Source organism: Thalassophryne amazonica, chromosome 9 (assembly GCF_902500255.1).
Source record: "Thalassophryne amazonica chromosome 9, fThaAma1.1, whole genome shotgun sequence".
NCBI classification, from domain to species: domain Eukaryota; kingdom Metazoa; phylum Chordata; class Actinopteri; order Batrachoidiformes; family Batrachoididae; genus Thalassophryne; species Thalassophryne amazonica.
The window spans coordinates 106665486-106680597 of NC_047111.1; the positions used below are offsets into that span (position 1 = coordinate 106665486).

Sequence of the window (15112 nt, forward strand, 5' to 3'; positions counted from 1 at the left end):
AACAGATTGACAAAGTTGCTGACAACACCACCTAGGGTAGGCCTAGGACCCTGCACAAGGCAGACACAGGTTCGTTTTTACCTTTTTGAATTAAGGGGAACAGAGACCAAAAAAAAAAAAAAAAACTATAAAAAGAATATGCCTTTATTTATTCCCAACCTTGATTAATTAAAATCACCCCATTTACCAATATAGAAAAAAAACACACTAAGTAAAAAAAAAACAAACCCAAACTCAATAAAATTACAAAACTCATCCACACAAAAAAAGAAAACATGCAAATAAACCACACCAATATATGACAGTTAAAAACCACATTAAACACGTAGGGCGATAATAAAAAAAAAAAAAAAAAACACACTCAAAATACAGGTGTGGGATAAATGTGGATCACAAAGCCAGCACGCGATATGTTATTTCTTTTTTTTTTTCGCCCACCTCTGGCTTTGTAACCCCTACAATGTCCATACAAAGTCCAATTTGTTACCAGACTATTAACAAGATGCAGCTTGGTCAAATACCCAGGATCCAGGAAATCAGCAGCAGCAGGAGTTACGCAAGGCATGGCCAGCCTCTAAATGATCAAGCCGACGCAGCTGTCCCCAGCAGCCACCGCGGGAGGTGCAGCCTGGTCCCGCTGTGATGTAAACACCACATTAGCAGACCAAAATAATTTATAATTGTAAGACAGAAACCAGCAACTCACCAATAAGAAGATGCACCGGTCTGCTCAAGACCCCAGTGGAGCCGCACTCCCAGCCTCCAGACAGCGCGCGTAAGAGCGCACAAAGTGCCTCGCTATAAAAAAAACGACATTATAGAACGACAAAAGACAACTGAATGGGCCAAAAAGGCAAAGCCGGCCGCTTACCCCAAATCAGACGCTGGTGGCCCAAACACGCCCGCGAACAGCAGCAGCTGTAAGCCGCACTGATGCTCAGAGTAAAGCTGCACTCCAAGCCACTAATAAAGAGCCACCCAAAGCTCCAGAGAGGAAGGAAAACGATGAACGCACGCAGTCACCACAGCATGTAAAGCCACTCAAATGCTGCCTCACGGGAGAGACCAGGAAGCAAAAGAGGATGAAGCCACAAAACAATGCTGAATTTGTATCCCTGGCTCACATCAAACACAATCAGAACCCAGGTGCGCACAAATATAATCAACCCAGGTGCGCACTACCAAGAACTTCCAAACAGGTAGGGGAGGGCATGCACACTCCACACTACCACATAACAAAGAACAAAAATGCCCTCACAGAGATGGTGAGTCTGCTGAGTTGTGTTTTTGGAGCTGTATCCAATGTTAATGCGGTACTAGTTGGAATTATTACGTCTATCAAAAAAAGGATTGTGTTTATTCTTACAGACAGTTGACAGATTAAAGGGGAAAAACTAACTCACGAACTAGCAACTGATGATCCCAAAGGAGAGATGGTAAGGTAAGTGAGCAGCACAGGAGACTGGACAGTGTGGCAGAGGTGTAGGATTAGACCAGGCAGCAAAGTTCAGTCACTAAGCAAACAATTCCGCAAATGAAGAGGCAAAGAAGAGGCTAGAACAAAACACTGGTCGGCAATGAGAGATCACTAGGAAGGTGAATGTGAATAGATTTCGCAAGCTATGTAAGTCGTGCTGAGACAGGAAAACGCTAGAGCGAGGTTTAAATACACCAAGGAGAATTGCAGAAAATACAAAATGTGCACTTGCGTGGCAGTAAAGAAACCCAAATTTGGCACAAATACACTTTAGACATTACTCATTTGAAAAGGCCCTGCCTTTTCAAATGAGTCCACTTTAATTTTCAATATGGCAGCCAGGTAGGGGTCAATTGAAGAATTACACAGGGATCAAAAGTTAAAAATGCTCCAATCATATTAAAAACTATACCACATTATTTGCCTGCTCATAAAAATTCCAAAATGGTATAGTTTGGACTATCTATGACTGAATTCTATGGTGTTATGGGGGTAAAAACGTTAAGAATGGTGAAAAGGTCAATTTCAGTTTATACAGGAGTCAAAAGTTAAAGTTGCTACAATTTCGGTAAAAAGTGATACAAATTATTGGTTGAGCTCAAAGGATTAATAAATAGAATAGTTTTGACCATCTTGAATGTTTGGTGTCCACAGTAAAGGTCAAACAATGTCGACATCCATTGGATTCAATAACATATATGTTAACCTGTAATATAACTCAGCATGACAAACTATTGCAAACTATTCCTTTTTACAACTCTACTTGCTCAACCAATAATTTGTATCACTTTTTACCAAAATTGGAGCAACTTTAACTTTTGATCCTGTACAAACTGAAACTGACCTTTTACCATTTTTTCTATTTTTTTTTTTTTTATCTCATAATAGTGCAGCAGATAACTGAAACAATCCTTCACATGGTGATACAACCATCAGATTTGGCATGAATGTTCTTCATAAATTGGTGTTTGAGTAAAAAGTGCTGGCCACTTGAAAATCCAATATGGCGGCCAGGTAGGGGTCAATAAAGAATTACACAGGGTTCAAAATTTAAAAATGCTCCAACCATATTGAAAACTATACCACATTATGTCTGATAGTTTGGACTATCTATGACTGAATGTCGTGGAGTTATAAGGTAAAAACATTAGGAATGGTGAAAAAGGTCAATTTCAGTTTGACCAGGAGTCAAAAGTTAAAGTTGCTCCAATTTTGGTAAAACGTGCAAATTACTGGTTGAACTAATAGGTTTAATAAATAGAAACAATGCTGAATACTTGTTCTGCAAGGTAAATGTCAAACAATGGCGGCGTGCATTGGATTCTATGACATATGCTACCCTGTAACATGACAACTAAGCATGACACATGCTGCAACCTATTCCTTTTAAAAATCCTATTAACCAATAATTTGCATCACATTTTTCATCCCACTCATGCCTATCCTTGGCCAAGTCCTGTTACTCTTCCCAGGGGATCTCGAGGCATTCCCAAGCCAGATGGGAAATATAAAGGACTCTGGTGACTTGCCACAGAGGAGTTTTTTGCCTCCCTCTGTGACTTCTACAAGGGTGATGGCACCAGATCTGCCTGAGTCTTCCATCCCTGCCTCCTTACTGGCAGGCATGTCAGTAGGGTGGAGGAGGTCCTCAAAATGTTCAACACGGACAACTCAGCTTCCATGTCCCCGGCCTCCCTCAGAATGTAGGAGAACCTTCTTCTGAGGTGTGACTTGAAGACCGTCTGGACATGCTCCTCCACTAAACATTCCCAGAAAACCTGCATCATTACCCCACCATCTGACCCTACTCATCACCAGGTGGTGATCAGCTGACAGCTCAACCCCTCTCTTCACCCAAGTGTCCAAGACATACCACATTAATACATACCAAGTCAGAAGACATGATTACAAAATCGATCATCAACCGTTGACCTAGGGTGTTCTGGACAGGTACCAAGTGTACTTATGAACACCCTTGTGCTCGAACAAGGTGTTCCCTATGGACAATCCATGATCAGCACAGAAGTCCAACAACAAAACACCGCTCTGATTTAAATCAGGGGGCCCATTCCTGCCAATCACTCCTCTCCAAGTTTCTCCATTGTTGCCCACGGGAGCTCTGAAGTCCCCCAACAGAACTAAAGAGGACCCAGCAGCAACCGTTTCCAGGATCCTACTAAGAGTCTCCAAGAAGGCTGGGTACTCTGAACTTCTGTTTGGTGTATATGCACAAACAACAGTCAGATTCCTCTCCGAGCATGAAGTCACAACGAGGCAGTCCTCTTGTTCAATGGGGAAAACTCCCCCCCCCCCAGGCCTGGCTCCAGGAGGAGGCCCAGGTTTCCCTAATCTCGGCAAGGTGACGCTGTCCTTTTTTTGTGTTCATCATAAAGAGCAGGGGCGTAGCACCAAATTCTGGGTCCTAGGTACTAGCCATATTGAAGACTCCCCCCCACTGTTATATTCTTTTTTATTAAGGCAAACACCAAATTTCTAATGCGTAGTCAAACCAGGTCTAAGTCATGTATACCTTAGATCACACCTGGGAGTCAGAATCCTTTTTAAAGGTGGGGGAGCAATATTGAGTTGGGGGGTCTGGGGGACCAAATTGCACCATTTTCTAGAAAAATGGTGCATTCCCATCTGTTAAAATGCACAGGAATGCACCAAATTGCACCATTTTTCTAGAAAATGGTGCAATTTGGTCCCCCAGACCCCCAACTCAATATAGCTAGCTTTCAAGCTCACCTCTCTTTTCAAAGAATTTGGTTAGCAGCTGCTTTCCCTCATTTAGTTTTTTTCCCCCTGTCCTTTTTTCGCTTCTTTTTTGAAATCCGGACTTTGATTTTTTAAGAAAGACATATTTTATTTCAGCCTAAACACTAGGGCAGCAGTAAGTCCCTTCGGCTGCTCCCTTGTTTTGTACTCGGGGTCGCCACAGCAAATCCAAGGTGGGTCTGCATGTTGAATTGGCACAAATTTTACGCCGGATGCCCTTCCTGACGCAACTCCACATTACATGGAGAAATGTGGTAGGGGTGGGATTTGAACTGGGAACCTACCGCACTGAAACCAAGTGCATTAACCACTTGGCCACCACCCCTACTAGGGCAGCAACTAACGATTATTTTACTAATCAGTTCATCAGTCGATTATTTTTTCGATTAATCGTTTTGGGGTTTTTTTTACTTACATGTGAGTTTTGCCATTATTTCTTTAAGTGAGTTATTATTAAAAGGACTTTGTCACACAACATCAACGTTTGACCTTGTAACAAAGTTATGTTATATTCTCGTCAAAAACATACCTGGAGTAGTGTTTTGTTTTATTTTGCACAGACATACATCACCGACACACCACAAAGAGATTTCCATCAGGTTTAGATGCCTACAGCAACTATCTCAACCACTGACAACATATTACAGCAAGAGTCCACAAACCTATTTTAAAGGCCTGACGAAAGTGTAATATGTTATATTTAATAAGCTATTTTCATGAAAAAAGACACAAATGTATTATTTTTTTTCTTGTGTAAAAACAGCTTAGATGTTGTTTGACCAAAACAAATTGTCATTAAACTTAATAAAACAGGGATGAAGTAGAGGTTTAAGAGTCACTAGGTGTTCACAGGAAACAGTTATTTCTATATTTATTTATGTTCATTGTTAGTTGGTTTAATCTTTTCTGGTTTGTTTTATCAGATTCTTTTTGTCCGTTTCTCTAAAACTGTATTGCAGCATTATTAGTTATTATTACTATTATTGTTGTTGTTTCTATTATTATTATTATTGATATATAAATACAAATAAATGAATAAAATATTACAATTTGTAATACATTTGACTCTTTTACGACAACAAACACTGAGCCATGAGTTATTATACAGAAAATAAATGTGCTGACAGCTGCAACAGCTTAATGCTAACGTCAACTTTGAAAACGCCATAGACATGCTAATGCGTTAGCATCGGTCCCGTTTTTAAGTTATAAAATACATCTATCAACTGTTTCAGAAGACCATAGCAGGTCAGATTAACATAAAAAGGTAAATGTTACTCACAGACATATGCCCTTTGGGGTTTTAGTGGGGACAAATTAAGATTAAGCGAAATGAAACACTGAATCGACAAAGCACCAGATCGAAGCACTGATTCGATCTGCGAATCACTGCTTCGATTGGTTCAAGGTTCAAAGCAAAGCCGCGCTGCAGAAACGGTTGATTTATATGGAAGAAACGAAACATTTGCGGTAAAAACAAAGTTATTTAACAACTAATTGATGACTAAATTAGTTGACAACAATTTTAATAATCGATTAAATCGATTAGTTGTTTCAGCACTACTAAACACCTCCTCTATTTGTCATATGTTTGGGATGTGTGTGTGTGTGTGGGGGGGGGGGGGGGGGGGGGGTGTCGCCTGTGCACCTGGACTAAACCATTGTACAACTGTGCAGGGGTGGAAGGGCCGTCAGACTTTCTTATTACAGATCTTTCTTATTATATAGATCTTTCAATATTATTGTTAGAGCAGAATTATGTTTTGCAACATTTATACAAATCCCATCGTCACGTCTTCCGAAGAGGAAGCAGAGACTGGGGACTCAGAGGCGGACTCATCCATTACCCAGGCCGAAGTCACCGAGGTGGTTAGAAAGCTCCTCCGTGGCAAGGCTCCTGGGGTGGATGAAATCCGTCCTGAGTACCTTAAGTCTCTGGATGTTGTGGGGCTGTCTTGGCTGACACACCTCTGCAACATCGCGTGGCGATCGGGGACAGTGCCTCTGGATTGGCAGACCGGGGTGGTGGTCCCTCTGTTTAAGAAGGGGGACCGGAGGGTGTGTTCCAACTATAGGGGGATCACACTCCTCAGCCTCCCCGGTAAGGTCTATTCCAGAGTACTGGAGAGGAGAATTCGACCGATGGTCGAACCTCGGATTCAGGAGGAGCAGTGTGGTTTTCGTCCTGGTCGTGGCACACTGGACCATCTCTACACGCTCTATTGGGTGCTCGAGGGTTCATGGGAGTTTGCCCAACCAGTCCACATGTGTTTTCTGGATATGGAGAAGGCGTTCGACCGTGTCCCTCAGGGCTCCCTGTGGGGACTGCTCCGGGAGTACTGGGTCCGGGGTCCTTTGTTAAGGGCTATCCGGTCCCTGTATGACCGCAGCAGGAGCTTGGTTCGCATTGCCGGTAGTAAGTCAAAACTGTTTCCAGTGCATGTTGGCCTCCGCCAGGGCTGCCCTTTGTCACCGGTTCTGTTCATTATTTTTATGGACAGAATTTCTAGGCGCAGCCAGGGTGTAGAGGGGGTCTGGTTTGGGAACCACAGAATCTCGTCTCTGCTGTTTGCGGACGATGTGGTTCTGTTGGCTTCGTCAAATCAGGACCTTCAGCATGCACTGGGGCAGTTTGCAGCCGAGTGTGAAGCGTCCGGGATGAAAATCAGCACCTCCAAATCCGAGGCCATGGTTCTCGACCTGTAAAAGGTGCTTTGCCCTCTTCAGGTCGGTGGAGTGTCCTTGCCTCAAGTGGAGGAGTTTAAGTATCTCGGGGTCTTGTTCACGAGTGAGGGACGGATGGAGTGTGAGATCGATAGACGGATCGGTGCAGCATCTGCAGTGATGTGGTCCCGTATCGGACCGTCGTGGTGAAGAGAGAGCTGAGTAGGGGGGCAAAGCTCTCGATTTACCGATCGATCTACATTCCGATCCTCACCTATAGTCATGAGATTTGGCTCATGACCGAAAGAATGAGATCGCGAGTACAAGTGGCCGAGATGAGTTTCCTCCACAGGGTGGCTGGGCGCTCCCTTAGAGATAGGGTGAGGAGCTTGGTCACTCGGGAGGAGCTCCAGGCACGTCCCACTGGGAGGAGGCCCCGGGGAAGACCCAGGACACGCTGGAGGGACTACATCTCTCGGCTGGCTTGGGAACGCCTTGGGGTTCCCCCAGAGGAGCTGGGGGAGGTGTGTGTGGATCGGGAGGTCTGGCCGGCTTTGCTTGACCTGCTGCCCCACGACCCGACTCCGGAAGGAAAATGTATGGATGGATGGATGGAACATTTATACATTCATTCTATTACATTCTTTTACAACCTGAATTGTATGGACATTAATAACATGCAACACAAACATGTATTTAATGCCAGTTTTTTGTGCACCCCCTCCATGCTCTGGGCCCTGGGTACATAGTACCCTTTACCCCCCCAGTCCGACGCCCCTGATAAAGAGATTGTTGGATCGCCCTTTTGTCTGTCACACCCGGGACCAATTTGCCAAGGGTGGCCCTTCCAGGAGCCAATCCAGCTCCCAAGATCACTGCAGCACAGAAACACCTCCACCACAATAAGGTGGTGATCCAGCAAACGGTGTTCATGTAACATTTTCTCTAAATAGAATAGAATAGAATTGAATGCTTTTTATTGTCATTATACACAAGCAGCTGATTCACAAGGTACAACAAAATTAAAAGCCTGATATGATGAAATTTGGGCATTCAGATCTGTTCAGGGTTTTCCATGAATTTGTTGCCTGTCTGCAAATATAATGGTATGCAAAACCTTTTAAAAAAAAAATGGAAAACCTGCCAAACATACAAATTACTATTAAGTATAAAGTACAATACTTTTTTGTTGTTGTTAACTCCACTCCTGCATTTTTTATAAAAATTGGGTTGTTAATCTGGTTTTTACATAATTATAACTGGTCTGTAATCAGCAGCTTTCTTTGTTGTTGTGAACCAGAGAGTTTGTTGTTTTGTTTAAATGTGAGGTTTGTAACTTCATAATTGATTATTTAACTAAATAGAGAACAAGTCACGTTTTTGTTGGAGTGTTCAGAGATTATATTGAGTCACTGATTTAAAAAAAACACCAAATATACCATTACTGTGAAAATCCCACCAAGACTAAAAGATGTCCTACCCAAATATTCGATAGAACTGCTAAACTGACTTCCAGCTAGATTGTACAAATTTTTGATAATTAGCAACTCCACACTGATACAATTATTATCACAATTTGTTTTAGTAATTTGATTATTTAATGATTTAGATTACATACAACATTATTACTTGGTAGGTAATACTACTAAAAATGGAATGGGGTCTTTAGAAGATCATGTTAAACAGTTCCAACAAATTTGGTTAATTTATTATATTATTATTATTATTATTATTTTTAGAAATCCTGCAAACAAAGTGAAACAACAATAACAACAAAAACACAACCAGAGGTGAAGCTGCTGATTAGAGATTAGGAAGAAATGCAGTATAACATGTAGGTTCTACATGACAGCTTCAGGTTTTGCTGCAGGACAACAGAGGGGTGTGAACCCCCAAAAGGTGAATCAGCTGCAAATCGTGAATTATCTGCAAACCGTTAATTGCAAAACATGAATACTGACAAAAAACTCACAAAACATGAACAAACGTGAATATCATTCATCATATACGAGGTCTGTGATAAAAAAGCGGTCCCTTTTATTTTTTTCAAAAAATAAATGGATTTGATTCATATGTTTTTACGTCAGACAAGCTTGAACCCTCGTGCGCATGCGTGAGTATTGTCATGCCTGTCGGTGACGTCATTCGCCTGTGGGCAGGCTTTGAGTGAGGTGTGGACTCCCCCTCCCGTCGGAATCTCTTTGTCTGAGAAGCTGCAGGGAGACGACGCGCGTTGCTTTATCAAATTTTTTCAGGACCGGTGAGGGATATCCGTGTGGACACTATTCGAGAAATTCAGCTGGTTTTCGGTGTAAAGTTTAACGGCTGATGAGAGATTGTGGAGTTTCTTTCGCTTTAAGCACAGCCCACAAAGCGGATCGGCGCGGCGCGGTCGGAGGTGGCGTCCGTCTGGCTGTTTCGAGCTGAAAACATCCTAATTTAAAGCTCTGTTCACCCAGGACGTCGTCAGAGAACAGAGAAGTTTCAGAAGAAGCCGGCATCAGGAGTTTACCCGGACATTCCACTGTTAAAGGAGATTTTGTAATGAAAGAACGTGCGGACGAATTTGCCGAGTCGGATCCGTGACGATGTGGCAAATCCGTCTGCGCCGCGACATGAAAAACACCTCCGTGTTGAAAACCATTTGTAAAATTCAGGCAGCTTTTGATGGCTTTCAACAAGTGAGTATCTGAGAAATTGTTTAACAGCTTGGGCATGTTCCAACTTGTCCGTTAAGGTTTCCAACGGAGGTGTTTTTCCTGTGGCGACCCCCCACAGTCAGGTCCGGCCCGACATGTGAATCTGCCCGCACGTTCTTTCATTACAAAATCTCCTTTAACAGTGGAATGTCTGGATAAACTCCTGATCCCGAATTCTTCTGAAACTTCTCTGTTATCTCACGACATCTTGGGTCCACAGAGCCTGAAATTAGGAAGTTTTCAGCTTGAAACAGCGAGACGACGACGCCTCGGAGCGCAGATTGCCGTCAGGCGCCGTGGGCCGTCCTTACGGCGACAGTAAAACTCCAAAATTTCTCATCAGCCGTTAAAATTTTCACCGAAAACCAGCTGAATTTATCGAATGGTGTCCACTCAGTTGTGCCTTACAGGTTTTGAAAAAATTTTTTATCAAACAAAGCAGCAGTCTCTGAGCCATTCCTAAACAATGAAAAAAATCGACGAGAGGGTAGGCCACTCCTCACTCAAAGACTGCCCACAGGCGAATGACGTAACCGACAGGCGTGAAAAAACTCTTGCATGCCCACGAGGGTTCAAGCATGTCTGATGTAATCACACGTGATTCAAATCCATATAGTTTTTGAAAAAAATAATAAGGTCGGATACTTTTCTAATAGACCTCGTATATATATATATATATATATATATATATATATATATATATATATATATATATATATATATATATATATATATGTATATGTGTATATATATATATATATGTATATATATATATATATGTATATATATATGTATATATATATGTATATATATATATATATGTATATATATATGTATATATATATGTATATGTGTATATATATATATATATATATATATATATATATATATATATATATATATGTATATATATGTGTATATATATATATATATATATATATATATATATATATATATGTATGTATGTATGTATGTATATATATATATATATACATACATATATATATATGTATATATATATATATGTATATATATATGTATATATATATGTATGTATGTATGTATGTATATATATATATATATACATACATATATATGTATGTATGTATGTATGTATGTATGTATGTATATATATATATGTATGTATGTATGTATGTATGTATGTATGTATATATATATATATACATACATATATATGTATGTATGTGTGTATATATATATATATATATATATATATATATATATATATATATATATATATATATATATATATATATATATATGTATATATATATATACATACATACATATATATATATATATGTATGTATATATACATACATACATACATATATATGTATGTATATGTATGTATGTATGTATGTATATATATATATATATATATAGAGAGAGAGAGAGAGAGAGAGAGAGAGAGAGAGAGAGAGAGAGAGAGAGAGAGAGAGAGAGAGAGAGAGAGAGAGAGATCGATCTATCGATCTATCGATCTATCTATCTATCTATCTATCTATCTATCTATCTATCTATCTATCTATCTATCTATCTATCTATATAATGAATGTATATATAAATGAATGATATAGGGTGGTGTTAAAGTGCAAAACTCCACCAAGAATCAACATTCTGCCAGTTCTGGATTTATCTCTAAACATGAAAAATGGGGTCTGTTCGTCATGACTGCAAAAATGATGAAATATATCAAGTTTAAATCAAAACCATGTAGTAACAGTCTGTGATGCAGTAACACACATTTGACCTTTGCTGTTGACCTTTACTTTGATGTTGGCTGAATATGTATTTTCTAGTTGTAGCTTGGCTGTAATTCAAGGAGACCATCTGAATGTTCATCAGTGAATCCAGTACTGCTTTGTTTGATGATCATCAGAAAGAAGTGTTGTTTTATTGACCTTCACAGTGACCTTTTAACATGACCAACTTATGAGTCCAGTGTCAATAACCCTGAACTGAGATAGAGTATCCAAACTGAAAAGAAAATACCATATGTACATATTTACATCTCACTTTCAAACTGCAAAAGTGAAAAAAATGAAAGTGGTCTTGGACAGTCCTGGTCAGAATTCATGTGACCCCTGAATTTTAGGTACTGGATTTAAAATATCTTAAGACATAAATGCAAAATAACCAATTTTGGATAATAATCACAATATTTAAGAAAGTGTCCAAAGTTACTGATGAACAACCAAAGAAAATCTAGTGAAACACAACTTACTTGACTGTGACTGGCACACAAATTTTACAGTAAATCGTCACTTTTACAGCACATTTTCTTTAGACAAGCCAGGGGATGAATACATGAACATTTCCAAGTTACTGAATATTTGTTGGATTTCATTTGCATCAATCATTAAGAAATATGTATGGTAGTATGGTAGCTCTGTCTGGAGGAGGGAGTTCTCAAAAACTGGGAGTGTTTCTGGAAGCAGAAAGTAAAGCAGACTAGTGAGGGAAGCCATCAAGACTCCCATGACAGCTCTGAAAGACTTACACGCTTCTTTGGATGTTACTGGTAACAGCTTATTTATTTATTTATTTATTTTCAAACATTTACATTTCACAATTTTCATCTCCTTCTCCTGACATGTTCAAAATGGAGTAGGTGGAAATATAAACTTATATATTCCTACCTTGGAATTCATGCCAAAGTTTGTCTCATCAAACCAGAGAATTTTGTTTCTCATGGTCTGAGAGTCTTTCAGGTGCCTTTTGGAAAACTCCAGGAGGGCTGCCATGTGCCTTTTATTAAGGAGTGGCATCTGTCTGGCCACTTTACCATACAGGCCTGATGGGTGGATTGCTGGTTGTCCTTCTGGAAGGTTCTCCTCTCTCCACAGAGGAATGTTGGAACTCTGACAGAGCTTCATGGCAGTCTGTAAATATTTGTGTATATGTTATTTATTTTTATTTTTAATTTGCAAAAATCTAAAAAAAAATCACATTGTCATTATGGGGTATTGTGTGTAGAATTTGGAATAAGGCTGTAAAAAATGTGTAAAACATGAAGCACTGTGAATACTTTCTGGATCCACTGTATATTAATGGATTTACAATACCCTCAGTAACACTCTTCACTGTCACCATGTCAATGTCATTCCACTCTCTGCTGGTTTTCTTTCTTAAAACCATGCAAAATGTCATACATATCCTTTTCTTCTACTGTTCTTGGAAATCGCAGCTTCATGATCGAGTGGAACAGAGAAGGACTTTAAAACAAGAAAACAGATCAAATCCAGGCTCAAGTCTCCCTTGTGCTTTCTGGCAAACTTTAGTTGAAATTCCACATCTTCCTTCTTCGTGCCACTTCACCTTGAAGCTGTGACTGTTGATGCAAAAACAGACGTTTGTCCAGTCACATCCAGAGAAGTCGTCCTCAGCTTTCTGGATATCTTAGTGGCTTCCCTCACTAGTCTCCTTCTTGCATGGTTATTTATTTGCACAGTTATTTACTTATTTTTGCATTTATTTTTGAAGCACTTTCAAGTAGATTTATTTTGTAAAGTTCTACGTTATAAAAAATTACGACACAATAAATGAAATTTTGCATTGAAAAGAACAAATTAATATCTAAATATCAGCTTCAGGCTAGAATGGCAACAGATCATTTACCAGATGTCTTTAAGTCTTTCTACCAAATTCCTTTGCCATGTCTGATCATGTCATGCTTTACACCATAGTGGACAGTAGAGGGCAGAACAGCATCACAGTGAATACAAAACTGTAAAACATTGGTTTGAGGTGTTGCTCTGCTGTTTGTCTTTTAAATTTTGTGCTTCCATCCCCTTCATGTGGCAGCATGTGCTTCATGTGTTGGTTTTTGTGTGTCTTCATTAACACTTTGCCATTCTTCCAGCGGCCTTGAAGCTTTGCGGTAAAGTCGTAAAAATGAGCAGCAGATGGTCATGGTCACTATGAGTCCATTCACCTCTTCCGCTGAGGAACAATCCAAAGTGATGGTGTTTGAATGGAATCTGGCCTCAAGGTCACAGACACTGACTCATCCTTGGGTTGTCCTGATAAACACACGCGACAGGGGAATTCTCTGTCCTGTGCAATCAGTGTAATTAGAAATGTCCCCTGGGTGCGGGTGTTGGGACGGGTAGGGGAGGTTAGGCAGAGAAAGGACGGGACAAGCCTTTCCTCAGGAAAACATATCACCTTCCACCACAATAGAACTCGTCAGGAAACGGCAGGCGGCCACAGCGCTCTCTCTGGACCAGCGGTTACTTTCAATCATCAGATGCACATCTAGCACATGCCAGGATGCCACTGTACTGAAGGTCTGCTCAGGTCCTCAGGTAGGTCCATCACACACAGACTGCAGCTCTGAAAAAAAAAACCCCTCAAACTTACCATTGTCTCCTCTGCTCACCGTCTTCATCCTCTTTTGTTAAAGTTTACAGTTTTAAATCAACTCTGGAGTGAGACCAAATGGATTTGGGCAAAGTGTTGATTTAACACTGCAGGTTTTTACTGTGTTTAGTGCTGATCTAACATGCACTATTTAAAATGTTGGACCAACATAGTAAAATGCTTCAATTAGTAACACAGTTAAGTTGATTAAAAATTAACTTAAGTTGTATGAACACTAACTTTCTTATTTAATGTGAAGAAATTGAATGCATTTGCCAATTTAAGTAATTTAAGTTTTATTGTTTTTTCAGTGTGGGAGGAGAAATTTTGCTTTGATGAAATTTTAATTTCATTTCACCATATGGAGCAAATCAACATTTAAAATATATTTCTCTCTTATTTGGAAGTGACTTTATGAAATCCATTTATTGTAGGGGCTGTTAGTGTTTTTATTATTTTATTTATTTATTTATTTATTTATTTATTTATTTATTTATTTATTTATTTATTTTCATTTTGTAGTTTTGTTTTTTAAGCTGCTTACAAAAAAAATCAGCTTTTTTCTTGTAGATGAGGCAGGCAACAGCAGCCTCCAGGATGATATTTTGTATATTTTGATGAGCATTTTGCAGCCTTCCTGAAAAATCAAGATTAAGATTGATGCAATATTTAAAATGTGACTATAAATTCTGGGCACTTTGTGAAATTGGTGCACTCTTCATGGATGCTTTGTTTTTTTACTAACAAAAGGTTTTGCATCAGATGGGTTGTAAACCCCTTCATGTGTTAATCTGGTACAAAATCTAATAAGCAACAAAAAGACGGCATCACATAATTTTGCCAGAAACTGTGCAAACATTCCATAAAAGTAAAAGTGCTATATTTAGAATTCTACAAAAACCAGTTTGTAAGCAGCTGTAACCTTTGACAGAAGCAGAGATTTTGTGGGGTTTATTCTCTTGCAGTTTTTACTAAACCTGACAACAAAACTTTTATCAAACTGGAATTTTAACAAAAGATTTTTTTTCAAATTGTTTTTTTCATTTTCATTTTCATTTCATTTCAAAAATCATTCAACTTTAGAGTGGCTCCAGCTGAAGAATAATGA

General features: G+C 39.4%; 1 protein-coding gene across 1 annotated transcript in view; it reads left to right on the forward strand.

The window, feature by feature from the left end:
- Positions 1 to 537: 537 nt before the first annotated feature.
- The window catches only part of exoc3l2a (exocyst complex component 3-like 2a), a 53488-nt gene continuing 38913 nt past the window's right edge, over positions 538 to 15112 (forward strand). Inside the window, 2 exon segments of the mRNA XM_034178923.1 lie at positions 538 to 551; positions 13542 to 13949. The gene's annotated coding sequence lies outside the window, so the exon portion shown is untranslated.